The sequence below is a fragment of the Sus scrofa genome, chromosome 4, assembly GCF_000003025.6.
Source record: "Sus scrofa isolate TJ Tabasco breed Duroc chromosome 4, Sscrofa11.1, whole genome shotgun sequence".
In the NCBI taxonomy this organism is placed as follows: Eukaryota; Metazoa; Chordata; class Mammalia; order Artiodactyla; family Suidae; genus Sus; species Sus scrofa.
Window position 1 is genome coordinate 84,692,417 of NC_010446.5, and position 13,129 is coordinate 84,705,545.

The 13,129-nt window shown below is 46.2% G+C and overlaps 1 protein-coding gene across 1 annotated transcript in view; it reads left to right on the top strand.

The window, feature by feature from the left end:
• FAM78B (family with sequence similarity 78 member B) overlaps positions 1 to 12,644 on the top strand; it is a 107,237-nt gene extending 94,593 nt beyond the window's left edge. Inside the window, exon 3 of the mRNA XM_021089485.1 lies at positions 7,593 to 12,644. The gene's annotated coding sequence lies outside the window, so the exon portion shown is untranslated. The remainder of the gene's footprint in view (positions 1 to 7,592) is intronic.

The following is a 13,129-nucleotide window of genomic DNA, read 5'->3' on the forward strand; positions in this document are numbered from 1 at the left end:
TCCATGAGGATATGGGCTCGATCCCTGGCCTTGCTCAGTGGGTTAGGGGTCCGGTGTTCCCCTGATCTGTGATGTAGGTCACAAATGCAGCTTAGATCCCGCATTGCTGTGGCTGTGGTGTAGGCTGGTAGCTGCAGTTCCTGTTTGACCCTATCCTGGGAACTTAAATATGCCATGGGTGCAGCCTTAAAAAACAAACAAACAAAAAATTTAAAGAGACTTATGTGTGACTTGATTAGGTTTTAGTTGGCTGATCTTAGTACTATCTTTGGATTCTAAACACACATACACATAACAGTTGACTGTTGGCACAAGAGTTTTTGGGTCCTATGTGGAAAAAAGCATTTCATAAGTCTTAGATGCTTTAGTCACCCTTGAGATGTTTTATTCCATGATCTCAAGGAAATTGAAGTCCAGATATATTAGCGCATCTGTTCAGGCTCAAATAATTAGTAGCAGAACCAAGAAAAGACCCTGGGTCTCCCATATCTCATATTGTGGCATGGTCCCACGGACCTGAGAACCACAGTTCTCATCTTGTCTCTACCAAAACATTGTCACTATCCTTGAGTCATTCACCCTCTTAGCACTAAAGACAATTAAATCCATCCTTGAAAGAACAGGGGAAAATCCTTTTAACAATTATGTCCAAAAACAAATGTCCCTGATTCCCTTTTATCTGTGTCAGCCGTTTTGAGATTGAACTCTTAATCTGGGCCTTTTGCAGCATTTTACCTCCCCAGGTCATTGCTTTGGTCCACAGCACCTGGGAAAGTTGGAGGCTGATTCCTTCTCTACCTCCCATCCCATGGGCCTTTTTACAACTCCCCTCCCCTTTCCTGGTGCTAAGAATATCTCACTGGTTAAAATAATGTTCTCAGCAGCAGTTTCGAGCAATAAAATAAGAGACCTGTGATTTATGGAGTGTTTTCCCAAGGGCTTCCGCATGCATTTTCTCATCCCCAAACAGTCTCATGAGTATAATATTGTTGATATTGCTATTATTATCCCCATTTTACAGACAATAAATTGAGATCCAAAGGGGCTAAGTGACTCAGCCAAAGGCTCACAAAGAGAAAAATGTCAGAAGTTAGGATTCAGACAGAGCCACTTGGCTCCACACCCCATGCTTGTTACATGTTACTAAGATGCCACCTCAGTAGCTCCCTGCCTAGAGGGCACAGAAGAGAAGGAGGGAAAGGAGAAAGCAGTTCACTTTCACCTACACGGTCATGTCATCCCTCCCAGTCTGCTAAGTGGACATATTAAAATAAGAGAAGTAACACTGCTTTCTAATGTAGAAAATCATGTAATCCCCAGGGAGATTTGCCCAGAAAAATGCCTGTCAGGGTCTGCAGTGTGGGTGAGCTGGCTGTCACTCAGCAGCTCTTAGCACAGTACCGGTAATTAGTGGAGTAGGAAATCTGCTCTCTTGGTCTCAGAATCCCTGAAACACCATGAGCATAAAAGGAGGAGGAGCGCATGCATCCCACAGCTGAGGTCCCAGCTGAGCAAGGCCCTGCCACCCGCCATCCCTCAAGGCAGCAGGGGCAGCCTCTGGGGTGGAGGCATTGGAAACAATGGCTTTCCAAGCGCCTGTTGGCACATTGAACGTTCTTGTTCAAACTGAGGGCACAATTAAACATTGCCAGAGCCAGCTCCCAACTGAGTTGCAAAGAAAGATGTAAACACACACACAGACCCACTACACTCACACACGCTTCAAGCTGAAAAGAAAATTAATCAAAACCCCAATGAAAGCCTGAACGCTATAATTAAGCCTAAATGATCCTTAGATAGAAAGAGAGTGGAATGAGCAAGCTCAGTGCACATGGATATTTTTACCCTAGAGTCTTACTGCCATTAATTTCTTTTGAGATCTTGAGTACATCTGGTTCCAGTTTGCCTGGTGGGACACACCAGCTTGTGGAAGGCCTTCAGGAGAGTTGCCAGCTCAGTGGCCAGAGGATGGCCAAGGTTATTTGGCCATCCTTAAGCAGTGCTGTAGGAATGCACCTGGGGAGATGGAGTGCCTTTGCTTATCTCGGTCAGCCACACGCCCTCCCATGGTGGATCCCATCCCTAACTAACCTCAGTCCTCTTAACAATTCATTTGAGGTGTGCAGTGCTTTACAGTTTACAAAGGGTTTTTCATTTTCTTTGGGTAGAGTATAAAACATCTCTATTCAAGACAGAAAATCTTAGTATGGGTCTAATCTTTCTGTTCCTATTGTCATTGAGAACAGTAACACCCATTTGATTAGTGTGTTACAGTTTGCAAAGCACAGACACAATTATTTTGTCCTTTTATCCTCAACCATCCTGGAAGATCTGCTTTATGTCCTTCAGGTTACAGATGAGGGAGTTGAAGGTCAAGTGGCCAGCCCAAGGTCATACTAGCATCAGTGGTGCTCTGAGGACTTGAGTTTCAGTCTTCTGGCTCCACATGTTTACTCCATTCTCAGGGAGCATTTTTTGTCTAGTTAAGAGTAGGCACTCTTCTCTGCCCATCCTGCCACTGCTATTCCTTGGACAAGGCTGACTGACTAGCAGAGGGTGTCTTTGCAGAGCTGCTCTGATGGATCGCCGAATGCACTTTGACAAGACAGAATAAGCTTTCCCAAAGAGTCTGGGTTCAGCTCTCAGGCTCTGTGCCTTCAAGTGATTTCCTTCCTCCTCTGCATTGGAAGGAAGGGTTCTCTGAGGTAGGAGTCCAGAGCCCAGGACCTCAGCATGACTTGATGTTTTCTAAACCCTGCTAGTGAACTAGACTTTCAGCAAATCACATAATTCATCTCAGCCTTGATTTTCCCCTTTGTTAACTGAGCCACTAATACAGCTCAGCCAACATCGTGGTCAGGAAGACACAGTGGGATAACATCTAGAAACACTCCAGAATGTCTAAATTGCCACCTGATGTAAGGTGTTGTCACATCAGTAGAATCCCAGGACACAGGACTAGCTGCAGATCCTCAAGCCCCATCAACTTAGAAGGCCAAGACCATCTCAAGGAAACCCACTCTCCCTGCCAAGGGAGCCTGGCCTTGGGTAGGATGGGGGCTTTGAGCTTCCCCTGATTCTGCCCCAGATACCTTGATGGAGAGGCCTGGACCCTGGCAGTCAAGCAAGGGAGACCACTGCATAACCCTGTAGAAAGCAGTTCTCAGCGTAATTTAGAGCTGGAATTCCAAGAGGCATTTTAGAAAGGAAAAGAGGCTGATCAGATCTGGGCCAGACTTGAAATCCCAGCACGGTTTGCCTAGTTTAAACCTACTGGGGAAGCCAGCCAGGGACAGCGACACTGTCCCTACCATGAGCTCAGGCAAGAGATACAGAGGGGAAAATAACTGTGATTATTATATACCTTTATGTGGGTCTCTCCTGGCCTGTCTCTACCTGCACAGTTTTTGATGCTGCAAATCTTGGCTGAGACTCCACAATTTGAAGGTAATATTACGGATTTGCTCACATAGGTACACACAAAAGGAGGGAATACTTCTTTCTACACTGTCCCCTCCCCCGAGGCCATCTCACCACACTGGAGGCTTGTTTGGCTCGGGCCCCTCTCTCTCTGTCTGCCTGGCCAGCTATGGCCCAATTTCACATTGTCCTGCCTGGACTAGCTACACAGCTTGCTTCAAGGCTACTTCCCAAGGACCCCTGCCCCCATACTCCCCATCTGTGCCTCACCCCCCAGTTGGGCCCTACCACAGGCTTTCTAGGGAGAGAGGTGATTTTTGCCCAATGGAGAGTAGTCCCAGAGAAAACCTTCTCACCAAGATAAACATGACACCAGGCCTTTGGGCCACAGGCCATGTGACCACACAAAGGAAGCTCTTCTCTGCCTCTAGGCTCCAATTTGTCCTTGGCTAACCCAGAAAATGTGGTCTGACCCTTCAAACAGCTGGATGCTAGGTCAGAAATGCCCAAGAGAAGGGAGAATAGCCATTTAGATGACAGCAATGAGGGGAGAAGGCCAACACACAGAGCAGAGGCCCAGCTGCATTCAGACCTCCCTGGGGATCATCAGGGGCTCTGATGGTGCACCTGAAACATTTGAATGGAGAGATGGCTGAGTGTGAGTCTGCTCTCAGCCTGGAGGATAGGCTGTTTTGCTTCAGGCCAGGCCCGGTACTAGCGTAAACCAACCTAGGTGCCTGAGCTGGAAAATCTAAGAAGGCTCTCACTCCTGTTTGCAAACACCAATTCTGCATCTGATGAGAGAGACCCCCCCTTCAGTGTCTGTCTTGGGCACCTGGCTTGCCTCACCCCAGCCCCAGCCCTGCTTCATACCATCTTCTAGACATCATTCTTTCCACAAGAAAAGCAGATATGGAAGGGTACGTGAGGCCCCTCTAGCTACTCACTCTTGCAACAAGTATTCACTCTTTTTTTTTTTTTTTTTTTTTTTTTTTTTTTGTTTTTTTGTCTTTTAGGGACACACACGAAGCATATGTGGATTCCCAGGCTAGGGATCCCATCGGAACTGTAGCCTCAGGCCTATGCCACAGCAACACTGGATCTGAGCCACGTCTGTGACCTACACCAGCTCACAGCAATGCCAGATGCTTAACCTACTAAGTGAGGCCAGGGATCAAACCCGTGTCCTCATGGATGTTAGTCAGGTTCACTAACTGCTGAGCCACGATGGGAACTCCCCAAGTATTCACTCTTGCAACATGTTTACTGTGTTCCAGGCAGGTAGATGATACTCACAGAAAACTTTGGGAGCTACTCATTTTCCCCTTCCAGGTCACACATCACAGGAACCCCTAGAAACTTGGCAAATGCTCCCTTCATCTGCCTGTGAGGGGAATTCGCCTTTCTGGCCCTAGCAATCCAGGAGGATGGCTTAGGTGACAAGGCAGCACTCTGTCAAGCTCGTTGAGCTATTCCAGGGAAAGGCGCTGGGAAAATCCACAGCCACATCAGTATACACATCAGTATACAGGCTCTGTGAGGACAGAAACAGCTGGTTGTCTCTCCATCTGCTCTCATTCCATCCCTTCAATACAATTAGAACAGTCCACACAGACATGATCCAATGAAATGTTAATTGGAAAAATAACAAGAAAGATAATACATGCACTTCAGGCTGAGAACTATTTCATTAAACTGGGCTTTGAAAATAAGACAGCCAATTAGATTATTTCTCACTTCACTCCCTCACATACCGGAAACTATAAGATGCTATTACTTCTAATTAATTAGCAAAGAAAGAACTCTGTGTATACATGTTCAATGAACAGGGACTGAGTTGCTACCCCACCTCCGTCTTCATGTACAGTGCTCATGAATGAGCATGCACACGCGCGCACACACACTCGTGCACACATGCACACATGCATCAGAGACTAACGATTCATTTACTACCCCACCTGAAGAATTTGGATGGATCTTCTGAAAAAGCAAGAAATTACCTGCTCCTGAGAGCCACTCACAGAATCAAACAAGAGAAATGCCTTCCTTGGTCATGTTTATCAGAAAGGAAATGGGGCATTTCTTGGGAGAGAATAAACAGCTTTAAACTCAATAGGATTCCAGACTTTCTGCAGCCGGGACAATCTTGTCTTTTCAGCAGAGAAGGAAGCATTTCCCAAGCCTATTTCAAATGCTCAGGGTGGTCTCAGGGCCCAGGAAATCTGAGACACCCCCCCCGCCCCCCGCTGAAGTCTGATTTGGAATTGGCTTTATTATGCAGCTCCTCTCCTCAGGTCACCTGTACTTTTCCATCTGTGAAATGGGAAGAAGACCTGTCCTGAGTGCCACAGTCACCCCCTTAAAGTTTTTAAGCTTGTGAGAGCACATCGATAGAGAGCTCTGAGCCTCTGGTGACTTGCCTTGGGGAAAACTGATAGATGGAACTTAATCATGCAGTTAAATGTTTTCTGTACATAAAATATATATATGCTAGCCCAAAGGCACCCTTACAGTACAATTAGTGTAATACAAATAATATGATAATGAGCATAATAGTCACGTATGGTGGTCATCATGATGATGTGGCTGTCGCACACAGGCATCTCTCCAGTGTGGTCCAGGAGCAGCAGACAGACTGAGGTTGTTTCAAAGCCTCTACACACCTGTACCTACTTGGTACCCCATGCTCCCCCATCACCCACCATGTCTGTCACTCTGGGCCATGCAAGACATCACTCAGAGCCTGGCACAATCAGTGTCTCTGACCAATCCGTCACCTCAGGAAGGGGAACTGGCATTTATTGACCCTAGAGCATGGCAGCTATTCCAGAACACAGGGTGTATGGTTTCTAGGCTATTAAGTCCCCATCTGTATGTATAATGGGGATGTCTGCAAACCTCAAATAACTGGAACAAGTTTATTTGACCCTCTCCATAAGAATTTGGGATTTGTTTTCTTCCTGAAACTGAAACCATGCATAAAATATCTGAAAAGGCAACAAAGTTCATTTATAATTTAAAAACTTGTTGTGTCATGATAACAGTACATCCCTGTAAGCAAACACAGAATATCAACAACACAAAATATAAAGTGATCAGGAAGTGATCAGGGAAGAAACAAGATGTCCAATACTTGGACTGACCTCAGAGCAGCTCCTTTCATGTATTCAAAAATACCCCCCTTTTTTCCTTTTTTGGCACCCCATGGAACCTGAGCCACAGTGGCGACCTATGGTGTAGCAACACTGGATCCTTAAGCCACTGTGCCAGGCCAGAGATTGATCCCGCATCCCTTCACTCCAGATATGCTTCAAATCCCATTGTGCTACAACAGGAACTCCAGAAATACCCTTTTTATTTAAAAAGTTTAGTTCACCCACTTCCTTAGGACCTCAGGTATACAAGTATCCACAAAATAGAAAAAAAGAAAAGCTGAGGGACAACTTCAAGTTGAATAATACAGACTCATGTTCAAAAAGTTTTAGCACAGTTGGAATATGTGTCCATGCACAGGAGTACAGGGTGAGCCATAAGGTTCTGGTGAATCAGCGATTCTTACAAATTACTTTGTGCCTTTGGATGCTGAGAAACAAGGTCATGGGGGGGGGTATGGAATTCCCACCCATATCTGTAGATCGTTTTGTGCCTTGCTAATGGGTTGTACCTATAGACCATCTAGAATCCCTTAATATTATTTTTTTTTTGTCTTTTTGCCATTTTCTTGGGCCGCTCCCGTGGCATATGGAGGTTCCCAGGCTAGGGGTCGAATTGGAGCTGTAGCCACCAGCCTACGTCAGAGCCACAGCAACGATGGATCCAAGCCGCGTCTGCAACCTACACCACAGCTCACGGCAACGCCGGATCGTTAACCCACTGAGCAAGGCCAAGGATCGAACCCGCAACCTCATGGTTCTTAGTCGGGTTCGTTAACCACTGCGCCACGACGGGAACTCCCCTTAATATTATTTTAGTTTTGAATCATTTTTAAGAACCACGTAAATTCTATAGACTATCTTGATAATGTGGTGTATATGTAGATAAACTCATAGTTTTGCATAAAATTTCAGGGTCATTGTCCCCATGCAGTCTACATATGGAGCCCAGATTATAAACATCTGTTTGGCACTGTCTTAATGTCCATTTTATTTACATGTTTCCATGTCTACATACAGGTCGCCTAGTAGGACAAGGCACCCCCAGGAGCAGAACCACATGGCAGAGACTAAAGAGGAGGAAATGAGCAGTGGCTGGTGGCTCCAGAAGCTGAAGCCCTGGACAGCTGACTTCCCATTAAAATGGATGCCATCCTACCTTGTCTCCTCGCCATCCTCCCATCCCTTCATCCCATGACCTGTACCCTCCTCTCACCCCACTATGTGCCGTGCCGCACTCCCCATGGGCTGGCTGGGCTGGCTGGCTGACTCCTGGGGAGCTGTGTTGAAATAGGAGTTGTGCCTGCTGTATCTTTTTGTGTGGAAAGATTGGGTCCATCCAGATCTCAAGTCCATCCCCACCCCTCTAAGTGAAGCTGGGATAAATAGCTGGTCAGCTCAGACTTCAGACATCTAAAATATTCCAGCATCGGTTCCCAAACCCTGCCTTCCTTCCCTACCCTTCTGGGTGAAAAACAGAGGGAATGTGTATCTCCCCTCTTTCTCCCTTCTCTACATGTGTGACCACCGTTAATAGTCTCTCTAGATTGCTCTGACCCTTGGAGAACCAGGGCCAAAGCAATCCTCTTTCCCCTACATGGCCAGGCTGGGTGCCTTCCAGTGACCAAGGGCAAAGAGTATGTCACCAGGATCAGAGGGGTGAGGGAAAAACCACCCTAAAAGGGCAAAAACTGTGTGCATTGTTTTCTTTATTGCCTTGCTTATTGTTTGATCGATTTATTACACAGCGAAAATCTACTTCCATTTTTGAAGCATCCAGCCCCAGAATTTGTCTTCTTGACCCCCAGGGCACAGTGAATTAGTCCTCTTTGAAGTCACAGAAGACGGGGAAAATTCTCTCCCTTTGCCCAAACAGCTCCCCTTCACACAGATTTTCAATCAGAAGTGGGGTTAGAAACTACCAGTGAGTGAGGCTGTAAAGCCACACAAATCAGCAGAGGCTCGACTATCCCACAGAAGCTCTCAGAACCCTCCCGCCTCCCCTACCCCTTCGCACCAGCCCTCCCCCTCTCCTCCTTCGTGTGCATGGTGGGGATGGGCCAGTCAGCTCCAGCCTCACCATCTCAGAACTAGACTTCTCATTTGCTGTGGTGCTGTCTTTTCAACTAACACCACGTGCATGTTAGAGACACGTGAGGAGCTTACCAAAAAACCCATGCTTGGTCCCCTCCCTGAATCATTCCAGCAGAATCTGTGGGGTTAGAGCCTGGCACTGCTGTTTTTAAAAAGTCACCCAGAGGATTCTACTATGAGACTTGGGTTGAGAAGCCCTTCTAGTGTCTTCTCTCCTTTGCCCCTCCTCAAAGCCACGTCCTTCTTCCCCTATTTCCCAAGCTTTCTTTGGCACCAAGAATAAGAAAAGGCCATTGAGGAATTATGACTTCTCTCCCCAGTCCTCCAGCCCTGAACCTTCCATCTCTGCCCCTTCCCACAGAACCTTCCACATTAGGTCAACCTACCTGAGCAGATCCCTGGAGGGCTAGTGGGTCCCACCAGTTCTACCTGGAGACTGGTGCCTGCACCCAGCCTGGGGGCTGCTCTCAGGTGACTTCTAGCTGTCCTTGGAGCAGAAACTTACCTTTGCCATATTCCCTAGCCATTTGCCCTTCCCCCAGGCTCCCAAACTCCAACGTTGGAGACATTTGGGTCTCCAAATCCCAATCCAGGTGGGAAGGCCCATACCCAGTCTTAATAACCCAAGCCTTGGCCATTTCTGCAGAGCCACCTGAATTGATTGAAGGTTCACTGATACAGAGGAAGGAGTCACATTGTCCCAAGCCAGTCCTTTCCCCAAAAATCGGACTGCATCCAAATCCCAGACAGCTAAGAAGAAACACCACACTTACAAGGTTTCCACTGCTGAGTGTGAGTAAATGTGTGTGTGAATGTGGTGTGTGTGTGTGTGTACACATGGGCACACAATATATAAACCTTAGAGATGCTTAACTATATACTAAGTTCATAATGGGCCCAAGTGAATTCTGTATTAGATATATACACAGAATGTTGTAACATCTACAAACTGTTAGACACCCTCCCCCAAACATACACTCACACACACACACACACACACACACACACACACACACACACACAACCTAAGGAAACCTGCAATGTGGGAAGAGTTTTTTGCTACCCTATCTCCCCCATCTGAGTAGCCTCCCAGGGCAATTATTATGTCACCCACACTCCCAGCTGCCCAGCCTGTCCCCCTCTCTGCCCCCCACCCCCTGCCGCCCTATCCCACATTGCCAAGCCTTCTTTCCCCATTAGTCAGAATGTCCCTGCCCTAAGTCCCAGCTCTCAGGGTCCTGCTCTCTGGTAGGTGACAGACAGTTTAGTCAGGGGGTGCTAAAGAGTTGAGCGGTACCCCTCCCGGGTGGCATTTATGTCTTAATAGGGGCTACAGATAATGCCTTAATCCAAAGGAGTGGCTCTAATAGTGGGAATTTCAGGCACAGTAGTGGGCCAGTAAGGGAGATTATTTTTGTATCAGAGGGGGGCTTTTCGGAAGCCCCCATCATACCTATCTCTAAAAATCAAACCTTCATTAGTGCATAAGCACAAGCAAGCACACTTAAATTATATACATTTTCCACAGTTTTGAGACACCTCCCTTCTATTGGCCCTATCTTTAAAAATGGGGGAAAAAAAAGATTAATTTAAATCTCACTGGGAAATGTAGCCTATTTTTCACTGGCTTCCAGCCATCTGGCCCACCCGACCCTGTTCCATTCCCTTTCTGCTCCTTCTCTTTTCAACTATCATCACATCAGTTCATTGACGTGTGTCCTCTCTGTACCCTCCTTACCCACCTTCCTCCATGTACTTCCTCCCTTTCCTGTTCCCCCAGCGGGAATTGTGCTGTTTTTCAGTGTCGTCAGGACAAAGAGCAGGTTAAAAGCATGAGCATGCGTATGTCACTTTGAAGAAAGAGAACCCAGGTATTCTGCTACAGTTTGGAGCAAACCCCCATGAAGGAAGAGATGAAAGCTGGCTCTGCAGAGTGCCTTAAAAATGACTTTATTTAGGAAATTCTGAGTCGTCAGTCTTTGGATGTTACATGAACAGATGTTGCATTTCACTTCTCTGGGATTAAAAAAAAAATGTTAAATACAGTATGTATTCAACAACGGTAACGAAGTATCTTTTCTCTTTTAATCTGGTCCTTAAAGATGCAGTACCCGATTTTCCAAAAAGCCCAGGGAAGGTCCCAGGAACAAGGGCAAACACAGGAGCCCTGCCCAGCTAGGAAAACTGGCAGACTAAGGCAGACTGCTGCAGTCAGTGTTGGTCCAGAAGGCAAGTCTAAGATGAGAAAGAAGCTGGCGGACATTGAGTAAGGAGCAGAAAAGGGTCCTCACCCTTCTCCCTGATGAGACACAATCCTAGCCTGTAACTCCGTGCTGGGAAAGTGGGGGAGAGAACATTCTAGAAACACAGAGGTTAAACCTTCCCCTTCCATCCCCTCCCACCATCTCTCCTTCCTGAAGCACCCTTCGACCAGTTTCCACTCCACTTTTTTCTAAATTGTTGTCTTTTAGCTTAACACTTGCCACCCAAGTTCTGATTAAAACAAGATATTTGGAAGTGTCTGAGCTCTCGAAGGCAATTAAGGCTTCTGGGATGCTACCAGCACTTTCTCATAGCTAAAGTTTCAAATAATCAGACCACAGCTAGGCAAGAGGGGGAAGTGTAGTCGGGATGGAGATCCTGAACTGTACCTGGATTCTGAAAACCCTTTGGGGGTGGCAGAAACCCACCCATCAGATCCCTGTTCTGCCTCTCCCTATGGCCTCACCCCATGGCCTCGCCCCAGCCCTGCTTTTCTGCTTTGGAAGCCAGTGGCTAGTAGTGTTTGGTGTCATCTAGGTAACACCTGTTCTCTCCATCACACCTTTTATTCAAATCTGTCCTGGCTATTTTAAATAAGAGATGTGACCATTCTACGGGGCCAGCAGTTTTAAGAGGGCTAAGGGTGGCTAGTTCCACTAGTTCATATTCTCTCCCCCCCCACACACAGGACCACCACCACTCAATAGAGGAAAAACAAGAAAGAAAGGAAATCCAGATACTAAAATAAAGAGTAGTTAACAGAGGTTTACACTCCCAGAAAAAAAAAAAAAAAAGAGTTCTTTATCATACATGTCATGAGGCAAGGGGAGTACATTTTTAAACATACACATTTATAATCTAAGACCCCCCCTAGAGTCACCAACTCAGCCAAGCAGCACATGCTCAATTCCATGGGGAGCAGCTTTGTAGACATATTTTAGGAAAGGAACTCCTGCATCTTCTCCATCAGAAACATGAGCTGAGGTATACACTCTGGGAGAGGGCAATTTGCACTTTTTCCCTAGATCATTCATTCTGAGAAATAAACAGGGCACTGGTGATGGCTGAGCACACCAAGTGTGTATGTGTGTGTATACGCTGGTCTCCTCCACCATCCAAAAGCAGAGCATGTCAGTGAACCCTTTCATTAACCGAAATCAAAGAAGCAATTACCTTAGGACACATTTTGCTAACGGATGTACAGAACAAACCGAGGTAAAGCACAGATGCTCCCAGACACAGTTCAGAGCCACGGTGTTGTGATGCTGAGATGCTGAGTGTAGTTCCTGGGGAAGGAGCTTAGAGGTGCCACACTCACTGCTCTGTTTGAGCGCTGCCTCTATAAGGGCTCCTGCAAAACAAACACTAAACTTTCCCTTTTCACCTTTAAAGCAAAAAATCTGGTGGTCTAGAGGGTTAAGGATCCAGCGTTGTCACTGCAGCAGCTCAGGTCACTGCTGTGGCACAGTTTCCTTCCCTGGCCAAGGAACTTCCACAGGCCACAGGGAAGCAAAAATTCTCTTCACATTTCTTTTTGTCAGCAAAAATAGGTACTAATATAGGTCTTTCATAAAAGTGAGGTATCATAGATGAACTTACCAAAGCGGGAGAGAGATCCGTTTTTTGATACTATACAGCTCAAATCTATGAATGAGGTTTGAGAAATACAGTGACAGTCAAGGCAAACAGAAAATGTAAGTGGCATTTCTTTCTCACTCAAAAAAAAAAAAAAAAGCAACCTGGGAGTTCCCATCATGACTCAGTGGCTAATAAATCCGTCTAGTATTCATGAGGACACAGGTTCGATCCCTGAATCAGGGATCCCGCATTGCCATGAGCTTTGCTGTAGGTCGCAGACGTGGCTCAGATCCTGTGTTGCTATGTTTGTGGCATAGGCCTGCAGCTGTAACTCCGATTCAACCCCTAGCCTGGGAACCTCTATATGCTGCGGGTGGGGCCCTAAAAAGACAAAAAAACAAAAACAAAAAAACCCTGTAAAGTTCTATGTTAAACTCTGTAATGGTTTGGAAAAGGAAACAAGGATATGTTTGATTTTTTAAAAAACAGACTATGTGTGTATGTATGTATAGATATATGTATACATATATATGTGTACGTACACACACACACATATATAATCAGTTTGTTTTTTAAAAATCAAACACATTCTTATTTCCTTTTGCAAACCATTACAGCATATA